Here is a 22,500-nt window from a genome sequence, read left to right on the forward strand (position 1 = left end):
TAACAAAATTGGACCAGTTAACCCAAGCCAAGTCCTATGACATTCTTCAAGGTGGGGTTTATGCAGTGACAAATATTTGACACCAAGCTCCAGATACAGCTGGACTATTGGCTAGTTGGAAAAATATTTTATGGATTACTCCATCATCTTTTAAACGCAACGTTAGGTCCCCGATCCATCATCACCTGCCTTAAAACTGTCATTAATGCGACGATGTTCCCACTCTCTTGCGGGAGTGAGAATCAGCTAAAGCCAGAAAGTCTTCTTGGTTGACTGGTTTGGTGTTCCTATTCGGTTTTCATAGTCGTTGTAACAAGTGCAATCATTATTAAAACTGTAACCTCTCATGTGATATCAGTGATATTGATTTTTAATTCGTTCTTGGCTCATCCTGCCAACATTCGATACATAATTAATTTAAAAGAGTGAAGGCAGTTTACGTTAAAATACAATATAAATAATACAGCCAAAAATGAGGCTACGGAAAACGCACACAATCTAAGATATTAGCTAAGTATTTCTAAATCAAAGGCTTAATTACATCCCCTTCACTTTAAACACTACTGTATTATTAGTACAACTGTGGGCCATATCTGTTTTCAAATGTATAAGAAAGATACAGTAAATGCCAAATATTCACAATATATGGCAGCTAAACAAACCTAGCTTTATTAGACTTATCAGATGATACGACCTAATGATTTTTTCCCTTTCTCCCATATATATATATATATATATATATGTGTGTATATAATATATATATATATATATATATACAATGGTCTTATTTTGTCTGAGCTATTCCTAAGAATCGTGTTCCTCGTTTTCTCTTTGACCGTTCCCTCAAGTGTTCCAATCGCTTTCCCTTTTTCTCTGTCAGCAGCTGTATTCGGCGATCTTGGATAATACAAGCACGTCCGCACACCATTCCATATTAGCATATGTAGCCATCAGCGTCCATTACGAAAATTATTTCCATGGCGATAAAGCCAGCCGAAATCTTATCCGCGTTAGCTCTCAAAAAAGCTTATTCTTGTTTTTCCTCACAAAATTCTTGCTAATAGTTTCGCTTGCTGGAAGTTTACCCCATATTCTGTTATGATTTAGAGTTGCTGTCTTCTTAATTTACATCAATTATTTTCGAAGACCAAAATCTAACGTATTTTCTTAGTAGCTATTTCAACTTCTTTTTTTTATCTTATATCCTGAAAATCGAATCCATGTTATGTACTTCCTATGGAAATCCCATCCGTAATCCACTTTACATACGAAGTCACGCTCCAATGTTCGTGTAAGTTATTTTTTTCATAAAAATAATTCAACAATAAGCTGAACTAATATGAGAAATTTGTAATAATATAAGACAACCAGGCAATACACAAAAAACTCCGTCTCTATCGAAAGGGTTGTATATCAAACGAATGCAACAAGTGCCAATTGCAAGCCCCAAAAATTATAGAATATAATCCTAAAAAATCACGGTTATGCATAACTTTTTGTGACAGGAAGTCATAAAAAGAGTAAAAGTTATACAAAATCATACTCTTAGTTATATGTAAAAGCTACTTAACTAAAATGGTAGTACTTGAATTGACTTTACCTTAAACAAAACTCAAATCTTACGCAGAGATTTTGAGATTTCTATCGTATTTAGTGAGATATAAGTGGAAAAATATTTTTTTTTTTTTGGTTACTAGAGATTTCTAGATACTTGCTTAAAATATTTCAGTAAGTTTAAGCATTTCAGTATTTGCACAGAACTTATCATGAGTGCAAACATACAGACTTCAGGAGCATTTTCATTATGCCTCCCTTCGGAAAAATTCCGCCCACCTGCGACGAAAAACAAATCCAGCAGAAGCTACTAACGTAAGTCAATCACCTCGCTCACTCCATCTCTTTCTGGTTCCCGGACACCGTTACTCGTATAACCCGACTCTTGGCCCCAACAGATATCCCTCCTTCCCTAGAACTCTTAGCGAAGGCCCTCACTACTCCACAATTCCAGCCTTGCTAGCAGATCATCCTTTTCCCCTTTCAGTAGACGTGTTCTCATGTCATCCCGTGAAGATGAGGATGAAGAGGATTAGGAACCATCTCTCAAAGGCCTGTTATCATAACTCATCCCCTACATAGGGATTCGTTGCACTGAATTGTTTTAAAATATATTAAAAGCGACCTTTAACGTCAAACATTAGAGAGGCCTTTTAAAAGTAAAATCCTTTATTCAAGAACTCTTTCATGGAATAAGCAAATTAGAATAATTTACTACCAAGCGCGTACCTCATTATGTATTTAAAACAGAATGATTAATTACATATGACACAAAAGTCAAAATTGGTCTCTCTCTCTCTCTCTCTCTCTCTCTCTCTCTCTCTCTCTCTTCCAAGAATGCAATACATTATCGTATCTTGACACCTGTTATTCAGGATCATCTCTTCCTATCTCTTTCGTAATATAAATAGAAATAATACTGATCTGAAGAGAGAGAGAGAGAGAGAGAGAGAGAGAGAGAGAGAGAGAGAGAGAAATCCAACCAATAAGAAAATGGCAAAAGGCAGACTACGTGTGACTCAAGAATTAGAATTGTAAAATAGAAGTAAATAAACACTTCCTATTCCCATCTTAATATAAAAGTAATGTGCTTCAATGTAAAGATGTATCGGGCAAATAACATTACAGATAATAAATAAATATATAAATAAATATATATATAAATATATATAAATTATATATATATATATATATATATATATATATCCTAAATGTGTTTAGGATTAAGCTATCCCCATCTCGAGCTTTACTAAAAGAAACCCTGGTCTCCCGGAAATATCCACAAAATTGACCTCCTGCGTAATGAATGACAGCAGTTACGTCTGAGAAAAAAAAATACTTTGCTGAAATGTCAGGAAAAATTCAAAAGATCAAACGTTACGGAGTTAAATGTCAAAAGCAATGAAATGTCACACAGTGATTAATCCTACCTAATAAGAAAATAAATGCAAAGACTGAATCGTGTAGTTTCACTATTGGTCGTAACAAATGATATGGGTAAATTGAAATATCAGGAATTAGGATTGTAGTAGAAAAAAGTAACAACGGCAATAAAAAAAAAGTTGAAGGACCAGCAACAATAAAATAAATCATACCAGAAAATCTCAATTCACCCTAATTACATAACTAATAATACTGTACAATTTATAAAATCACAAACCAACCACAAGTCCACAATAGAGGCTTGGCATATGAATTCTTGAGAATCCCACATATTAAACTCAGAAGAACGAGAGAGAGAGAGAGAGAGAGAGAGAGAGAGAGAGAGAGAGAATTATAGCGACAGCTTTCAGTTAGATCGCACATAGCAAACCAACCAAGTATGTGTAGCCCTGACTAGTACAGCTGTGCTGATCACAGCAGTGCGCAAACCCTTTCACCACGTTAAGGTATAACCACTCAGCAAGGGTATATATATATATATATATATATTATATATATATATATATATACATATATATATATATATATATATACATACACACACATACATTTATAATATTTATATATATATATATATATATATACACAGTATATATAATTCTCATAATAAATCTCAGGTATGTAACTACATATGTATTATTTTAAACCTAAACATAAAAAATAACTATATACATATACGCCAGAAACCAACGGGAATGGACAAAAAGAAGAAAATCCACAATGGAAGTAGAATTTGAGCGACTAAGAGGGCTCAAGGACCCCCTGGGGATATGAAGAACATCGAACGACAGAGAAAAGGGCGGAACTCAGAAGGGGAAACGAAAATCCGGGGGATTCTGTACGGGCTTTGTGGGGGGAGGGGGGGGGGAGGCTGGAGGTTGAAGAGAAAAAAATCTTTTCCCCCTTCCAGGTATTACATCAGTAATCACATCTAAAACAATTCTAGGTATTCGGCGAAAAGTTTCCATTCGACGCTCTATTCCGCCTTTCCACTTTCATTTTTCCTCCACCCTTCCGGTCTACGTCAATGCAAGCTCTTCTTTATCTTCCAGCTTTTCCTCGTTGTCAGTCGTTCCATCAATCCCTCCCTGTGGCACTTAATCTAATATTTGTCCTTCTTCGTAAACCATCCTCCCCCCTTGGAATGAGTTCATGTATTTCACTTTATTTAATTAATTATCCGCTATGGGGGCTTGTAAAGCTGATAGTGAACATGGCTTTGAAACATATGCCAGCAATGATAAGAAATATGGGGGAGATTCTTTAACAAAACGAGAAGGCACTACTTTAGATACAAAATTTTCAAGATAAATAGTTTTCCACTATTATTATTATTATTATTATTATTAGATAGGCCACAAACCTAGTTGGGAAAAGCAGAATGCTATAAGCTAAAGGTTCCAACAGGAAAAATAGCCCAATGGGGAAAAGATATAAACTATAAGATAAGTAATAAACAATTTAAATAAATAGTTGAATAACAGTTACATCAAAATACATCTTTCGTTATATAAACTAGAAAAACTTAAAAAACAAAAGGCAGAGAAATAAAATAGAGTAGCGTGCCCGAGTGAACCCTCAAGCATGAGACCTCTACCACAAGATGGTGGAAGAACATGGGACAGAGGCTATGGCACTACCCAAGACTAAGGAGCAATGTTTGATTTAGGAGTGTCCTCCTCAAAGAGCTGCTTACCATAGCTAGTCTCTCGTTTACCCTTACCAATAGGAAAATAACTACTGAACAATTATAGTTCAGTAATTAAGCCCTTAAGTGAAAATTAATTGTTTGGTAATCCCAGTGTTTTCAGGTGTATGAGGTAAGAGGAGAATGTGAAAATAATATGGTAGTCTACTCGGTGTATGTGTATGCAAATGGAAATTGAGTCGCAACCAGAGAAAGGTTCCCAATGTAATATTGTCTGGTCAGTCAAAGGACCCAATAATTCTCTAGCGGTAGTGCGTCATGGGGTGGCTGGTGTCCTGGCCCTACCTACTACCATCTAATAGATGTGAATAAAGGAAAGAATTATTTAAACTAAGTAAGAATATGGAGAGTCCTGACGGTAGTTTTCCTAAGTAAGAACTAGACAAAATAAGACTATATCAGCATGCCAAGCAAATACGGTACTAACTTTGTTAGTACACATAATGGCAACAAACCAAAGAAGTTCCTATCAAAGTGGCAGAGAAAAACCTATGCAAAATGGAGTAAGCCTCTTTCCCCACTCTAGGATGGGTTGTGCATTGTTACCGGATCGTGGTGAGGATGGGAAAGGCTGGAACAATGCACGCAAAGCATTCTAGAAATAGAGTACAAAATCCGATTAACTATTTTTCGAAAAATATCGAAGACAAATCTCTAAACTAAAGCGATGGCATCATTAAATTTTAATAGCAACAAAGTACGCTAGCAGAATGAAAACTATACAGTACATATTTTTATTAATACGATGAACCCCTGAAAATGTTAATGGGGATAATGGCCCAGCACGGTGCTAGAGATAAATAATTCAGGACAATATGTGTGCAATAATAAAATCAACGAGTAAGGAAACTAATTCATAAATGCACAATAAATACGTATATGTAGGATTAAAAAAATATATTAAATCATAACCAAACAGGAATTTAAAATCTCAAGTAATAAGTGAAAGTTTTTTAACGTTCTACTTTTAACAGAAAGGAATATATTCATATATATATATATATATATATATACAAAATGTTTACACTCAGACAGTATACATATACATGCATATATATATATATATATACACAAAATGTTTACACTCACACAGTATACATATACACATATTTTTATACATATATATATATACATATATATACATATATATATATATATATATATACATATTGTATATAAACTACACAAATATAGAGTATAACTGTATACAGTATATATATATATATATATATGTATATATATATATATATATATACAAATATACATATATATATATATATACATATATTGTATATATAATAAATTATACAAATATAGAGTGTATCTGTATATATACATATATACATATACACATATACATATATTGTATACATAATAAATTATACAAATATAGAGCATAACTGAAAAAAACATATATATATATATATATATATATATATCTATATATATATAAACCATTTACATACAGTACCAACAGTAACCCCTAAAGTTCCAGATTTCTTTGTATTTCTTAATGCACTTGTTACTTAATTCGGGCACCAAGTACAAAAATAATTAAAGAAACCCAAGTGTTTAGAGTTAAACTTCACCGTACGTGGGTTCGTATCCTACCATAGGAATTACAGCGCTTTTCACTTATTTTTACACTTGGGTGGGGGCTTTTAAGTGACAAAAGTGCGTAGAAATGGAAAAGTAAATAGGTTATTAATTGCACATATGTAGGTCATATACACATATACAGTATATAAACCATATATGCATATATGAAACATATATTCACACACACAAACACACATATACACCACACACATACACATATATACACACAATCAAATACATCGTGTGTGTGTGTGTACGTGCGTAAAATAAGTAAAATACACGGTCAAAGGCCAAAATACAACTTCATCCTTACATGCGGACTTTGCTTCCCTCTGTTTCCTGAATCATTCGACCAACTTCGGGGCAACTGATACGTCCGAGTTAATATATGAAAGTCCCAATAAAGAGACACCCAAGTCACTGCCTCACTTAAGAGACGTTTGAGTTTTGTAAGGAAGTTCATGGCAGAGATAACCTAAGTAAATCCCCTCTGAAGGACTGGTTGAGCAATACGAGCACCGACCCCTATCCGGATCCACCATCCAACCCTTAAGCCGCTCGAATAACCGTGCTTGCTTTGCTGAATGCTATAACGGAAATACACCATCGGGGAGAGATTACATGGTACTTCGCAGATATATTAAACTATTACATCCCAAACGGTGCCAGTCTTATGAGATAGAGAGACGGAGCAAATATTCTCTTTCCAGAGGGTAGCTCCAGAGAAAAGGAACGTTGCAGTCACTGCCAAGATAATCTTTATATATATATATATATATATATATGTGTATATATATACATATATATACATAAATATATATACACATAAACAAACACACACACACACACACACATATATATATATATATATACATAAATATATATACACATATACACAAACACACAGACCCCCCCACACACACACACACATATATATATATATATATATACACACTGTATATATATAAACATATATATACATAGATATATATATACTGTATATACACACACACACACACATATATATATATATATATATATGGCGCCAATGTTGCAATAATATCATGAAGACAGGGAAAATTATTGTACTGAATTGCCTTTCTTCGACATACCTATAAAAAAGCCAAAAATTCAGTGAAACCCCGGATTGTAAATATGTCAACAAACATTCTCAAAGCAAAGAAAAAAATAATTAGGTCGTCTAGTCATACATATTGTATGGGAGACCGACACGAGTTATTATATCTTGTCTCAATATAACAATAACTTCCAAACTTTCATTAATTTTAAAGTAGCTCATTTTAAATGTAAATGTATAAAAAAATATCGAGGTACTCCATCCTTTTGAAGCCTTGTCATATAGATATTACAAAGAACGTTGGCGATAACATAAGAAATATCGTCATTCAGACGAAAGACTACATGCTATTTGACCAACCATCTTAGATGCAATACTTTCAACTTTCTCTCTCTTTTAGACATTGTATATAACTCTAAAAATATTTCTCTAAAACTAAAGTATGAATTTGCTATTTATACATGTATAAATAAACAAATAAGGATTTTACTTTACAAATAATAAGCATTATCGTTTTTCAATGTTTTTATGTTGACCAAGCTGACATGAGTCTTTCTATTGTTTATATATGACATATATATATATCTGTTTTTGACGTTGTTAATAGTTTATATAGGACATATCTGTTTTGACGCTGTTACTGTTTTTAGAATGAGATATTGTTAATTTATTCTCATCATTTATTTATTTCCTTATTTCCTTTCCTCACTGGGCAGTTTTTCCCTGTTGGAGCCCTTGGGCTTGTAGCATCTTGCTTTTCCAACTAGGGTTGTAGCTTGGCTGGTAATAATAATAATAATAATAATAATAATAATAATAATAATAATAATAATAATAATAATAATATTTTAGGGATCCAGTCGAAAACACTTTCTTTCCATTCCCCCCTACATATAAATTCTATATAAAGGCTAACAGACGTAAAATTTCCCTCTCTTTCACCCTCTGTATAATAGATGTTATATACTCAACACAGCTTTAGGCTCCCTTTGGGGCACCCCATTGTGTTTCCTACCGAGTACCTATCGTACACGTCACTCAACTCTAACACGGCCCCAGATACCGGTTCAAGAGGAGCTAGAACACGAGTCTACCTTCCACTTCAGTTTATTTTCTCGATTCAATTTGTTTCCACTTATTAGATAATACAAACTGTTAAAGGAGATTTTAAAACTAAATATCACACAGCGATCACACATACATATCACGGTTACCACGAGATGATTAATAATAAATCTCCTTGAATTTAAGTAATGGCCTGGTGAAATTTTTTAAATGGGTCACTTTAAAGATTTATGAGGTGATTAAATTCCTATAAACAGAGGAACCTGTGCCTCAGGATTTGGATTTTATATATCTAAATTTTCCCAAATTTTCAAGAAAAGATAAAACACAATCGTTTACAGTATCATAGCTTTCTTTAACATACCAGGATAATTCAATGTCAGCCTTATCTTACCATGACTACTTTCTTGTAATTTCTGCTGCCAGGAATTCTCCAAAAAGGTTCTAAAATCATTATACCTTCGTTTCCACAAAGAAATGGTCACAATCTTAGCTGAGTGCACTATTATAGAATTAGGCCCCCGGTTCAAGAAACCGCATCGTTTTCATTCCCCTTGGTGTAGAAATATCTCCAAACATGAATGTTGCAAGTTCCGTAATTTGTTGAACCTAAATAACAAGGCCGATATGATTCAAGCACTGAAGGTGAGATTCCTGCATTGGCCTTTTTCCCACGAGCAGATCAAGATAAAGGTAGTAGGTTGGCCAAGGTACCAACCACCCGTTGAAGTACTACCGCTAGAGTGTTATTGGGGCCTTTTACTGGAAAGACAGTAGTAGACTACATTGGATCCTTCTCTCTCGTTACGGCTCATTTCATCTTTGCCTACACATACACCGGATAGTCTGACATATTCTTTACATACTCTCCTCTGTCCTCATACACCTGCCAACAATGAAATTACCAAATAATTCTTCTTCGCTCAAGGGGCTAACTATTGCAATATAATTGTTCAGTGGCTACTTTCCTCTTGGTAAGGGTAGAAGAGACTCTTTAGCTGTGGTAAGCAGCTCTTCTAGAAGGACATCCCAAAATCAAACCATTGTTCTCTAGTCTAGTCTTCCACTGTCTTGGGTTAGAGTTCTCTTCCTTTTTTAAGTTTTTATAGTCTATATAAGAAAAATTTATTCTAATGTTATTATTCTTAAATATTTCATTCTAATTGTTAATTACTTCTCTTGTAGTTTTATTTCATTATTTCCTTTCCTCACTGGGCCATTTTCCCTGTTGAAGACCTTGGGCATCTAGCTTTTCCAACCAGGGTTGTAGCTTACCAATTAATAATAATATCCTAATTTTTTTCATTATATGGTTTAATGATGGATAGACGGGAGAGGGGATGTTTAGTACAATGGTCATGTTTGAAAGTAGTTATTTACGTAAATAGTAATAGTGTGATTTTTTATTCAATGTTATTTTATAAACAATTTACACAAATAGTAATCTAGTGATTTTTTTCAATGTTATCTAATAAACAATATAAGGAGATTAAGTCTATAATTTTTTTTCGTATGACGAAATAAAAAAAAAAATTAATTATGATAGAAAGCACAGTAACGATAAGTAGGAAGATGTTCTTAGAAGTTCGGGTCAATATACCGGTACTATGTATATCATAGATCCAATACGTATAAATCAAAGAAGACATAGCTGTAATTTGCAAAAGGGAAAAAGATAATCCCCGGCTTTTCCTATACACGTAAAAACTTGGAAAATCTTTATTTGAAAAAAAAAAGACAGATAAAACATAATAGCAAAACTACAATCAAACAACTACTGTAGATATTACAAAATAAAACTAATTTTGGAAAAAAAAAAAACACATTGTAACAACTGATTTTATATACGAGTGAGAACCTTTGTTGTTACTCACTAATACAAAATCGTCTCTCGAATTTCATTATCATTCTTCTATCGACGATATTCTAATAGTACTTATTACATTACAGCTATTATTATTATCATTATTACTAGCTCAGCTACAACCCTAGTTGGTAAGGCAGGATGCAATATGCCCAAAGGCTCCAACAGGAAAATATAGCCCAATGAGGAAAGGAAATAAACAAACTATATGAGAGGTAATGCACAATTAAAATAAATATTTCAAGAACAGTAACAACGTTAAAACAGATCTTTAATATATAAACTATAAAACTATACTTATGTCCCCCTCTTCAACATTAAATCATTAGCTGTACCTTTGAACTTTTGAAGTTCTCCTTATTCAACTACCTGCTTAGGAAGATTGTTAAACCAAACAATAAAATGTTACTTCCTACAAATCTTCATATAAAACTTTATTGTCCTACTGAATCTAGCATCCTACAATGGCACTATTTCCTTGTTTTGAAATACAGTAACAATACGATAATTAAAAATGTTACCTTTGGCTCCCTGCTTTTTCAATGAACTTTGACATTTCGAATTTCATATCACCATTTCGACCAAAATCATGATGTATTTTAGGAATATAAAAACATAAAGTTTCCAAAGTTAGCTATAAGGGTTGTGATGAATGACTTCATCACTCAAACGAATACAAAATGATAACGGCATTCGGTGTTACAGAATTATCAAAACCTGCAAATCTAAAATAAATTTTGGGTGATGTATTCTTTATTCATGCACATATTTAACGATATGGCACCAGAAAGCAAATATTTCCCTAAAACACATATTTTTTTTTTTTTTATAAATTGAAAATGGTGAATCTTTAACACTTGTACGGTACGTAAAAATTTCATATCAATTATCTTTTTTTCCCGAAATTAACAAATTCCTTAGGCGAGACGCTTTTCAGATATCTTTGATGTTTTAATTAGCACCTGTGTTCGTCAGATATGTTTGCTGTCAAGAATTAGGCAAGAATGTTCACACATGACAAAGCAATCCATGTGAGAATCTCACACCACTCAAGCATTCACACCTGCAATAGAGATGACGATTTCTCACTGCCGCTTGCATCTGAACTTCAGTAACACCATGCCTTTCTTCCTGCAAGTTCAAGACTTGGGCTGAGTTTCAGAAGACCCCCAACTGTGCAATCTTCAGTCATTGATTCGTCACCCAAGAATTATATATAGAGGCGGCCACTGACCTGCTTTTCCTCCAATATCATGAACCATTTTTAATGTAAAGTAAGTTCTGACAAAATGTGGAGTAAATCCAACATATTTTCTTTATGAATATTTTTTTCTTTTAATTTTTCCTTAAACTGCGGAAAACTAATTTAAGAATAAAATGTAAAAGTTTATTCAATAATAAAAGAAAAATTCCAGCTACTGCAAAAACAACGATCAATTGGTGACGTAACTTTTACAACTTTATACGATTTCCAAGTCAGAAAATAACCTTAAATACTACAAATGCTCATGAAATACAAAGACTTACTATACAAATATGTTTCAAATTACTCAACGCTTGATGAAGCCATGCTCATTTTTGAAAGGTTTCAGCAAACAGAAGGAATATTGGATCGCATAAAACGACGGCCAAAATGCTAACTTAAAATCGGTGATTGCGTAAGTAAACGCACACGAATGGATCTAGGATCCAGCAACCGTTAGTAGAAAACAAACACTTAATTTACAGCCTTATCAGAAATTTACGACTTTTTATTAATTGAATTCTATGAATTACCCGTTAATAAATTTAGTTAAGGGCTTATAAACTACCACTGTCATTCACAAGAGATGTTAATTATTTTCCTAAATAATTAAAATCTTCGTTTTGTCACAGGTCCTTTCCAACTGAAGGATGACTTAGAAGGTAAAATAAAATATTTTTAGTTCTTTCATTAATATTGAAATATCTCAAACAAAAAAGCCAATTAAAATTCAGATTAAAATGGAACTAAATACTCGTATCACAATAATGAGGAAGTTTCGTTTCATCACAAATGAAGCATATTCATAGTAATAATGCTGATATACCTTTCCTTACTATTGTTGGCATTATTATTATCATCATTAACAATGAACACAGACTTTTATTAACCCAAACCGAAGAATATGAACATTCTAAAAAAATCTTTGGCCAAATACAAAACAATATACCATAGCCCAGGCACAAACAAAAGGATGATCTCGTCCATGATTCGCAATTTTGAAGATTGAGAAATCTAGCTTCCCTAGGTGTTACAACAGTTCATCACAAATAAGGTTTAAAGAAGTAAACAAAATAAGTAAATTGCGTTATGTATAAATAGATCATCCTCTCCTTAAAGATCAGTCTGTGTTCCTCTGTCAATAAATATGGGACACATCTGTTATTCATCCAGTGAATATATCTATACTAAACCAATATCGTTAATGAGGTATGTAGAAAGGGAACAGTATATAAATATATATACTTATATACATATAAAACACTGTATATATATATATATATATATATATATATATATATATATATATATATATATATTTATATATATATATATATATATACACACACACAGACACACACACACACACACACACACATATATATATATATATATATATATAAGGTAATATTGCAAACTCTCACGTATTTTGATACGGCTCTGTGAATTATGGTGCCGTCTATCAGTGCAAAATTATCATTGAAAAGAAGCGCCTACTATCGAAGTCTATGGGAAAAGGTCAGAGAAGGTTGTGGTGTTGATGAAAAGGAGGCGGACGAAGTGCGAAAGAGACAAGGCTTCCAAGACAATTTAAGTTATGCCAAAATCTTATGCTACAATGCTTGACGTGGCATGTTTTATCCGTAACTTACAAGAATATATTGCCTGACAAATAATGGCGGAGTAGAGTTTCCCTATTTATCTTTTCTATTAAAAAAATTAATTATAATAGAAGATATTTTTCTTCTTTACATATTAAGAAGACAACAATAAAAAAGTGTACACACACAAGCATAACCTTCTGTTACTCATTCTCTTCCAAATATAATAGATGAATTCTATCTGAAGAAAACTATACCTTTCCTGAGAAGAGTACACAAGAAAAGTACATATCAAGCAGTTTGAGAACAAATCAGAAACGATTTCATGTTACATCATCAATCGTTCGAGGAGAATCAACAAGTCTTTATGGGCATCAATAAGCGAATCAACGAGTCATTTCATGCGTTCTCAAGCAAACCCTGGGCATCAAGCAAGTAATTAAAATACCCAAGTGAATCAAGGAAATCGCTCTTTAGCTACACCAAGATTTTCACTAGAATATGCATAAATCACAAAGTAATGTTTTTTTTTTTTTTTTTTTTTTTTTTTTTTTTTGGGTAACAAGGATTTAAGGCCTGGTTCGTATTTGCATCTCCACATGAACAAACGATGCCTTTCATTGTTGCTAACCAAGTAGCCTGTATGCAAAAGTCATTTCATGCACCGTTGCGTGAATTAATAACTAACTTAAGGGTCCCTATGTGTAAAGAAGTTATTTTGCAAATTCATTTTGCAAAGTTACCTTTTGTATGAGAATACATCCAGCCTGGATACTGAAAAAAGGCTGTAGCTAATTAGGTAACAAAATGAAGTTGTGAACCACTTGATTACATTTAATGCCGCAAATCTCAGTTGCATTTCTCAGCGTTAAATGGAGGTTTAGCATTGATATACACGGACATTAAGGAGAATATATGAATGGTCAACATTACTTGGCTGCTCCACTGCTCTGTTTGATTTTGGAATTAGCTTATAAACCTATTGAATTACATAACACATTTCACTTCAGAATATGAAGGACTTTGGTCATTCAAATAATCTTAAATTACAAATATGGAACGTAGTTAAACATACATCACTTTACAAGAGAGAGAGAGAGAGAGAGAGAGAGATTGTAAAAAACAGTCTTTTCGTGAACATTCTGCTCTTAGGACAATGATCTACGAACATTACATGTAATTGTCCTCTTCCTGCACGCAAATACGCCATCAAAAGCACAAAAGAAAACGTACGCAGTTGCAGATATTTTCAAAGGAACTTATAAATGGACGAATTATCCAAGACACATTACAACCTCTAGCTTTGATGACAGCACAACGAAATAAAAGAGAATTTTTAAAGAAAATTCAAATTGTCCTTTTGCGAACTATAGTATATATATACAGTATATATATATATATATATATATATATATATATATATATATATATATATATATATATATATATATATATATATATATATATATATATATATATATATATATATATATATATATATATATATATATATATATATATATATATACATATATATATATATATATATATATACCAAGGCACTTCCCCCAATTTTGGGGGGTAGCCGACATCAACAAATGAAACAAAATATATATATTTACAATTTAAAGTGATCTCCAAATGAGGTACAATCAAACTATTTGAAATACGGATATCCACATACAAACACACACAACAGTAGTACAATAAAAGCAGCGAGTTTCCTCAGAACTCTAATAAAATCAGAAAAGTTGATTAGCAGAGGGGGAGGAGTTAGACAAAATATGCATATTTCGGCAAACTTTTGAAGAAAACAATGAGTTTCCCGAGGGTTTGGGCCTGCTGATGAAATACCACACACCGACGCACGTATGCGTCTGTGTAGAAGGGAAAGGGACCTGGAGTGCTGGACAAATACAAAGGAGAGAGAGAGTATAACAATAGTTATTAACACGGTGGGGGAAAGAAGACTTCAATAATTTCAAGAAAATAGGAACACGGATGAATTACAACAGACATGAAAATGGTGGAATATAATAATTCATTCCACAACTTAACTATAACAAAGGATTGGATTAGCAATATATTGTCCTACAATCTTCAAACTAAAGTAATTTGTAGACTTAGCTAGAACAAACATCAATATATTTTTGAAAAATGATGTACTGCATACAGTACATATTATTTAATCACAAGTTGTAAACATATTCATATATGAACAGCAGTATGCATCAAAAGTGAATAGGATTCAGTGAAAAGAAACACCCTAAATAGAAAGAGGTGTATATTTCCAAATTATGGTGAGATGAATCAGGTAAAATGGAAGCAAATATTAACCTATGGAAAAAATTAACTAAAATCTATCATCAAAAAGGTCAACTACATACTGCATTATACGATAATACAGTCCACCGAAGAGCTAAAAACAAAAAAGATCCATAAATATATCTTACTTACAGAAAATAGTAAGTTTTCTATTAGAGCGATTAAACGATTGCATCATTATATCATCGACTTGAATAGAGACAGACCACTATAAATCAGCCTTGTGTGAATACAGACTTGACCATTTGTTGTTCAAAATATACACAGCAAAATAAGTCACTCTTCAATAACATTCTGACGAGAAGAAGCTATTGGCACAGGAAAAAAGAAAATAAAAAAATTACGGAGGACTGTCATAACATTGAGGAAAACTGGTTAGACAAGTAACATATAACCGTAAGTATAAGGACGATTGGACATGGAAATATAAAAAAGAAGGAAGAAAGGGAAAAGTATCGTAAAAATAGCGGAAAGAAAGGGGAAAATCCTCAAGTAATATTCCAGACTAATGAAATATATTTTTCAATTAATATCAAAATATTCACCGTGAAGCAAAGTTGAAATGGAGACTGAAAATGAAAGTATCAATTTTAATGTAGTCTATCTACATACGAATTGTAACACATGAGATGCAAAATCAATTATCTAAAAGTGAAATGCATATTATATCATTCAAACATGAACATTTCAAAGAGCTATGCTAATCACCAGTCAAAGTACTTTATACAAAATTTCAACATATGCATTCATACTCCCATTAATCGATAAAAAAAAAAATACAGAACAGCTAAATTACACAACTTTCCCGCATATACAACCAAGCAGCCATTCAAAAGCAATTTATGTATATATAGATTTTTATTAATAAAATTCTTGCAGGCAACAGAAGAATTTTATAGTGCAAGTGATAGAATTGCAAGATTAATCATCAAAATAAATAAGAAGTATGTACTGAAGATCATTCAAACGTATGCACCAACATCTCAAGCAAAGGAAGAAATACAATCTTTTTGTGAAGATCTGGAATTATCTATGAAAAATATAAGACTCAATTTACATCTCTTTTTGGTGATTTAAATGTTGAAGTAGGTCAAAAGAAGAGAGGAGAATCAGCAGTAGGTAAATTTGGAGTAGACACAAGGAATGACAGAGGAGACATGCTTGTAGAATTTGGTAAAAGAAACAATCTTAAAATCATGAACACCTTTTCTTATATAAAAAAAAAAATTAACTTAGAACCTGGACGTGAAGAAGCCCAAACGGAGAAACGAAAAAGGAAACAATTTTATCATCAGTGAAAAAGTTAATTTAGATAGAGATGTATCAGTGTTAAACAGGTTAAGGTTAAGCGATCATAGAATGGTGAGAAGAAAAATTTGTTAACATCTAAAAGAAAGAAAGAGAATAGCCAATATTAATAAAGACTTAAACACTTCTGATGAAATGGAAGCAAAAAAAAAAATAAATAAAAAATAAATAAATAAATAAAAAAAACACATGGGCAGGGCATATATTGAAAATGACAGATAATAGATGGACATCAAGAATATCAGAATGGGTCCCTAGAGATTGCCTAAAAAGCAGGGGAAGGAAGAAAAGACGATGGATTGACGAACTAAGAAAGTTTAAGGGTGTTGACTAACATAGAAAGACCATAAACAGACGCAAGTGGAAGGACATGTCTGAGGCCTTTGTTTTACAGTACACTAGTAACGGCCGATGATATATATATATATATATATATATATGTATATATATATATATATATATATGCATACTCTTTCTCTGTTTTTTTGTGACTGTTTTAAGATATTTTTTTCTTTTTGTAGAATTGATTGTGCTTGTATGGAAACCAATTTGAGATAAAAAAATAAGCAACAGTTAGGTTATGGGGTAAATGGAAACCAAGATGATGTAGGAATAAATGTTAATGAGGGTAGTGGAAAGTAGAAATGGGTCAATATTACATATTATGATGCTAAGATGAAAGAAGCGAGTCATAAAATAGGTGAAGTAAGGTACGTATGCGCAAAAGGTAGAAAACTAATTGAACAATCTATGGAAGCCAATGAGTAATGCAGTTAAATTAACTCTCCATTATGGAAGTAATGTGGAATGCAAATTTAAAAAAAAAAAGAAGATTGACGCTGTCGATAATGTACAATATATATTCAGTACATATTATACACATATATACATCCCCACACATACATACATACATAGACACACACACACATATATATATACATATATATATATATATATATATATATATATATATATATATATATATATATATATATATATATATATACATATAATCCTCATCCCAAAAAGCAATGTATAAACTCAGCCTCAAACAACCAGTCGGGATTAAACGTAACTCGCAACATCAAAGGAATACAATGCAATCCCCCTGTCCGCTCTTTTCGACAAAATAAATTCTGTTTAGTCAAAAGGAAATCTTTGGAGATTAATTCATTTCACAAAAGAAACATGTACAGAGTTTGGGAGCGCCAGGACAAAACTTATAACCATTTCCTCTGACAGGAACTAAAAATGAAAATAATCAATATGGAGCAAAGTTTATCTGACAACAAAGTTCTTCCTTAAATAAACATCCGTAATGCTTCAGCAAATTTATTTCTTTGAACAAAAGACTACTATTCTACCCAACTTGTTAAGTCTCGTAAGAGAACCAGCAACAGACGCCAACAATTTTCTTACAACAGAAAATCTAACAACAAAATATTTATACTTTTCGTTACAAGGCAATACATAAAGTCTCAAAGCTATAAACGTTGCAAGTCTTCAACCTGTTATCCTCATTTAACAAGACAAAACAATAAAAGAAGATTACCTAACTGTCAATGTTCAGTGTCACATACACAAACATTACACACAGAATTATATTCAACTTCACTCGATATCTACTATCATATATGCGTGTATACTAACATTTACAAAATAACATTCAATAGGCTCCCTTTGGAGCCTCTTTATTACTTTTACCATTATCATTATTAAAACTAAGCTGCAAACTTAGTTGGAAAAGTAGAATACTATAAATCTTACGACCATAATAATGAAAGTACCCCAATACAGCAAAAGAAAGATAAGCAAACCGTAAACTGTAACGGAGACAGAACACAGTGATAACAATAAGAACATGTTTATCTACAGATAAAGGGACAGTAGTGAAGGTTTTTAATATAAAGATCACAGAGGTACAGAATGAGAAAAGTGAACGAACAGGCTTCGTTAGCCCCTCTATTAGACCGGCCCACCCCATTTAAAATAAAAACACAAGATAAAGAGCTAAATGACAGAAAAATGAGCAAAAGTTTACCTCCGAAACAAGTGAACTCTAACCAAAGACAGTGGAAGGCCATCGTACATACACTATGGGACTAAGACTACTACAGAACACGTTATTTTCTTTCAGATTGTCCTCCTTGATTAGCTGCTTACCATCAGTAAAATCTCTTCTAATCTTACCATGTGGGCAAATATCCACTGAACAATTACATTAACTACCTACTGGAAATACGAGGTGTATGTTGTATGCTTAGTGTTGTCCAATGCCAAGGAGAATGTGTCAGGCACATGCCAGACTATCCACTGTACATGTAGGCAAAGGAAAGAGCTGTGCCTGCAGAATGACCCAACATGAAAATGTCTTAACTGCTTTAAGGATCTTTTACCTTTCTTAGCTCGCTAGTGGAAGTATCTCGACATGTGTCTAATACCTAGTACCTAAACTAACCTCCTGCCAAAAAATGGTCTTGCTATAGGCTACTGATATAGTTTCTCGATCTTTTCGTTGTTAGATTCTGCAAATGTCTGATAGGTTATGAAAATACTGATTTATAACCATATCCTTAATTACCTTCTCCAACGTTGAATTTAATCGAGAGACGCCACTTGCATTTTTGGTATACTACACTCACTTGCAATTATGATAGGCGATATATCTAAAACAAAGAGCATTGATTGCATTTCTCAAGAAATTCTTTGTAAGTTGATGGTCTTTTAGTCTTTCTAATAGAAAAAAGTTTTAGATCATAGTAGCCGAATTGAAAAAGTCTATTCTGTGCTTTCTAGAACCAGAAGAAAACTAGCACATCGGACGAATAACATGGCGGGAACCAATAAACGGACATGGCTCGAAATTTCCGGCCCATGGATCTGGCCCATGGATAACCACACCACCATGACTTAATTATAAATCAACATACTGCATAATATGTTCTTCGAGTTCTCATTTTATTGTATCTTCTAAGAGGACCGTTTTATACTAAACCATCTATATTACCATTCACCTTCTTACTCTTTAGGTATGATATGAAAATTAACATTATTCTCGACCTCAACGTGTAATCTAACTTAACAATACTCATATACCTTACTGCTAGATATTTCCTCATTAAGTAAACATAGCGAAGTAATCTAACAAAAATAGGTTTTCTTCAGATGACCTAAAACTTCAAAACCATGATCACAGTGCATGAAGTAGTGAACATAAGAAATATTCTAACATCATATAACACAACCTTTTATTTAGTTACTCTACAATACAGTCGCTTTAAATTATTTTCAATTATGATTCTTGTTTTTAAAAGAAAACGACTGGTTGCAGCATGAGTGTCTTTAACAATTTGAACTAACAAATCTCACCATCAATCGAGTTTATATCGTCTCTGTACTAACAGATGTGAGACTACTTTAAGAAAATATAAGTTAAATTAAATCTTTTTAATGTTTTCACCAACAAACACAGCAATTTTAAGAAAAGAAGAAATCCTTGGAGAGAGAGAGAGAGAGAGAGAGAGAGAGAGAGAGAGAGAGAGAGAGATGGTTTACTGTAAAGGTCATCTGGATGTTACATAAGATGGACAAGTTGAACATATGTTACAAAAAAGAAGGCAAGAAATCTAACTAGGTAATTACTACCCCAAACAACTAAATTACAAGGACAAAAACCATGAGACCGAAGGATAATGACGAACGAGAGAGAGAGAGAGAGAGAGAGAGAGAGAGAGAGAGAGAGAGAGAGAGAGAGAATGCTCATAAGAATGCCGTCATCACGTGCGGAGCACAAAACAACAGTAATTTTCCATTTTACTGACGCTCGTTGGCAGTTGACCCGAAAAGTTTTGCTCATTTCCTCGTAATGTGTCAGAGAAATGCAGAACGAGAGAGAGAGAGAGAGAGAGAGAGAGAGAGAGAGAGAGAGAGAGATGTATACATATAATAGTATTTTAGAGAGAGAGAGAGAGAGAGAGAGAGAGAGAGAGAGAGAGAGATGTATACATATAATAGTTTTTTGCCGCTGCATCATTTATCCTTTCTGGGAGTTTCCGAATATTTTTGTTATGCGTCGTTGATAAAATATTGGAGGTAAACAGTTCTTTAAACTTGTCATCGTCCAACTCGGGGCCAGCCTCCATCACAACTGGACTTTATGTGATCATACAGAATATAAGTGCCTTGTTCGGGATTACAAATGGCATGCAACGTCTCTTAGGTCGGGATTACCGTCGCAACACTTTGTCAAGGTACCGTTAATTGCAATTTCTATTACAGAACAGTTAATAACGTAAAAATTTACATCAAACAAGCACTGTATGCTTAAGTTTGATAAGAGAATATACTCATTGACGGTCGCACTTCCGTTTTCATCAAATCGAAACAGACATTCTGCGAATATTACTCAGGTTAAATAGAGCCCAATTGACTCCGATCAGCTTTTCCCAAATTTCTCCTAGCTAATGCTTTGAGAACATGAATATTCCGTTGGCAGTTATTTCTAGTATAAAGGTCATAGTAAAGGTCACAGGTCTCCAACCTTTGTTTCATATAACAACTGTTTCACTGGACGATCATACTTTCCAAAAGGAGAAATCTACTTTTTATAGTTAAAAAATCATGAGCAAGAATGGAAGTTCTTTAAAGAATCAATGGAACTTCAGCAAGTAATTTCATCTCTATATTAAAGATAATAATACACAATGACTTTTTCATTTCTAGTACATCAATGTATGATGGTTTACAGCTAAAGAATGTTTTCATAAAACTCTTCAACCATACACAATGACTTGATATGACAAAGTAATCGTGACAGACAGACTAACAATCAAACAACTGGTAGGAGTGAGGTAAAAATTCGAGTTTACAGGGTGGAGGACCAATAAATCAATTAAATTAATAGAAATCATAAAAATTTATCAGCGCATAACATTCAAAAATGAAATTTCATACTAAATAATATTATAATGAATCCCTATGAAATTGTATCTTTCATGATTTTGATACAAACAAAGCCAAGGTTGGTCGTTCTACGAAACCAATCTAAAAGACGGCTTTAGTAACAATAGTTTTATATCACTTACAGAGGCGCGCATAAAGACCCATACAGTCGACATTATTCAAGAAATAACATTTACTTGCGAGAGAGAGAGAGAGAGAGAGAGAGAGAGAGAGAGAGAGAGAGAGAGACTTAAAAGCTATGAGAAATTGTTTCATAGAGGATCTACTATCATCTCAATTTTTATGTACAGTGATAAAATGATTACCGAAGTATCATTTATAATTTATTGAAAAGAGGGGAACCTCTGAAACTCAGCATTTATAGATTTACTCTATGAGTACATGAATAATTAAGTACAATATTTCTAAAATAGACAAGTAAAACTGCAACATGATACTAATAATTCTAATGAAAATTATTACTAAAAGGCCACAGCAGTTACCAAGCTTAAAGAATCATTAGCGACGTGAGGGGAAAATGCATATTAATAATTACTGATGGTTAACCCTAAAGAGTGTAATCTTTTTAATGAGAATGCAAGGGTTCACTTCACACTCGACAAGAAATCCGAAAAAAAAAGAAATATGATAACATGCTGACAATACTACTTTCATTATACCTGAAATACATCACAAACACAAACACTGGATATATAAGGTATGACACACACGTACGTGCAACAGCATCAGCAAACAAGGGATACGGCATAA

The sequence above is a fragment of the Palaemon carinicauda genome, chromosome 41 (genome assembly GCF_036898095.1).
Source record: "Palaemon carinicauda isolate YSFRI2023 chromosome 41, ASM3689809v2, whole genome shotgun sequence".
Lineage (NCBI taxonomy): Eukaryota > Metazoa > Arthropoda > Malacostraca > Decapoda > Palaemonidae > Palaemon > Palaemon carinicauda.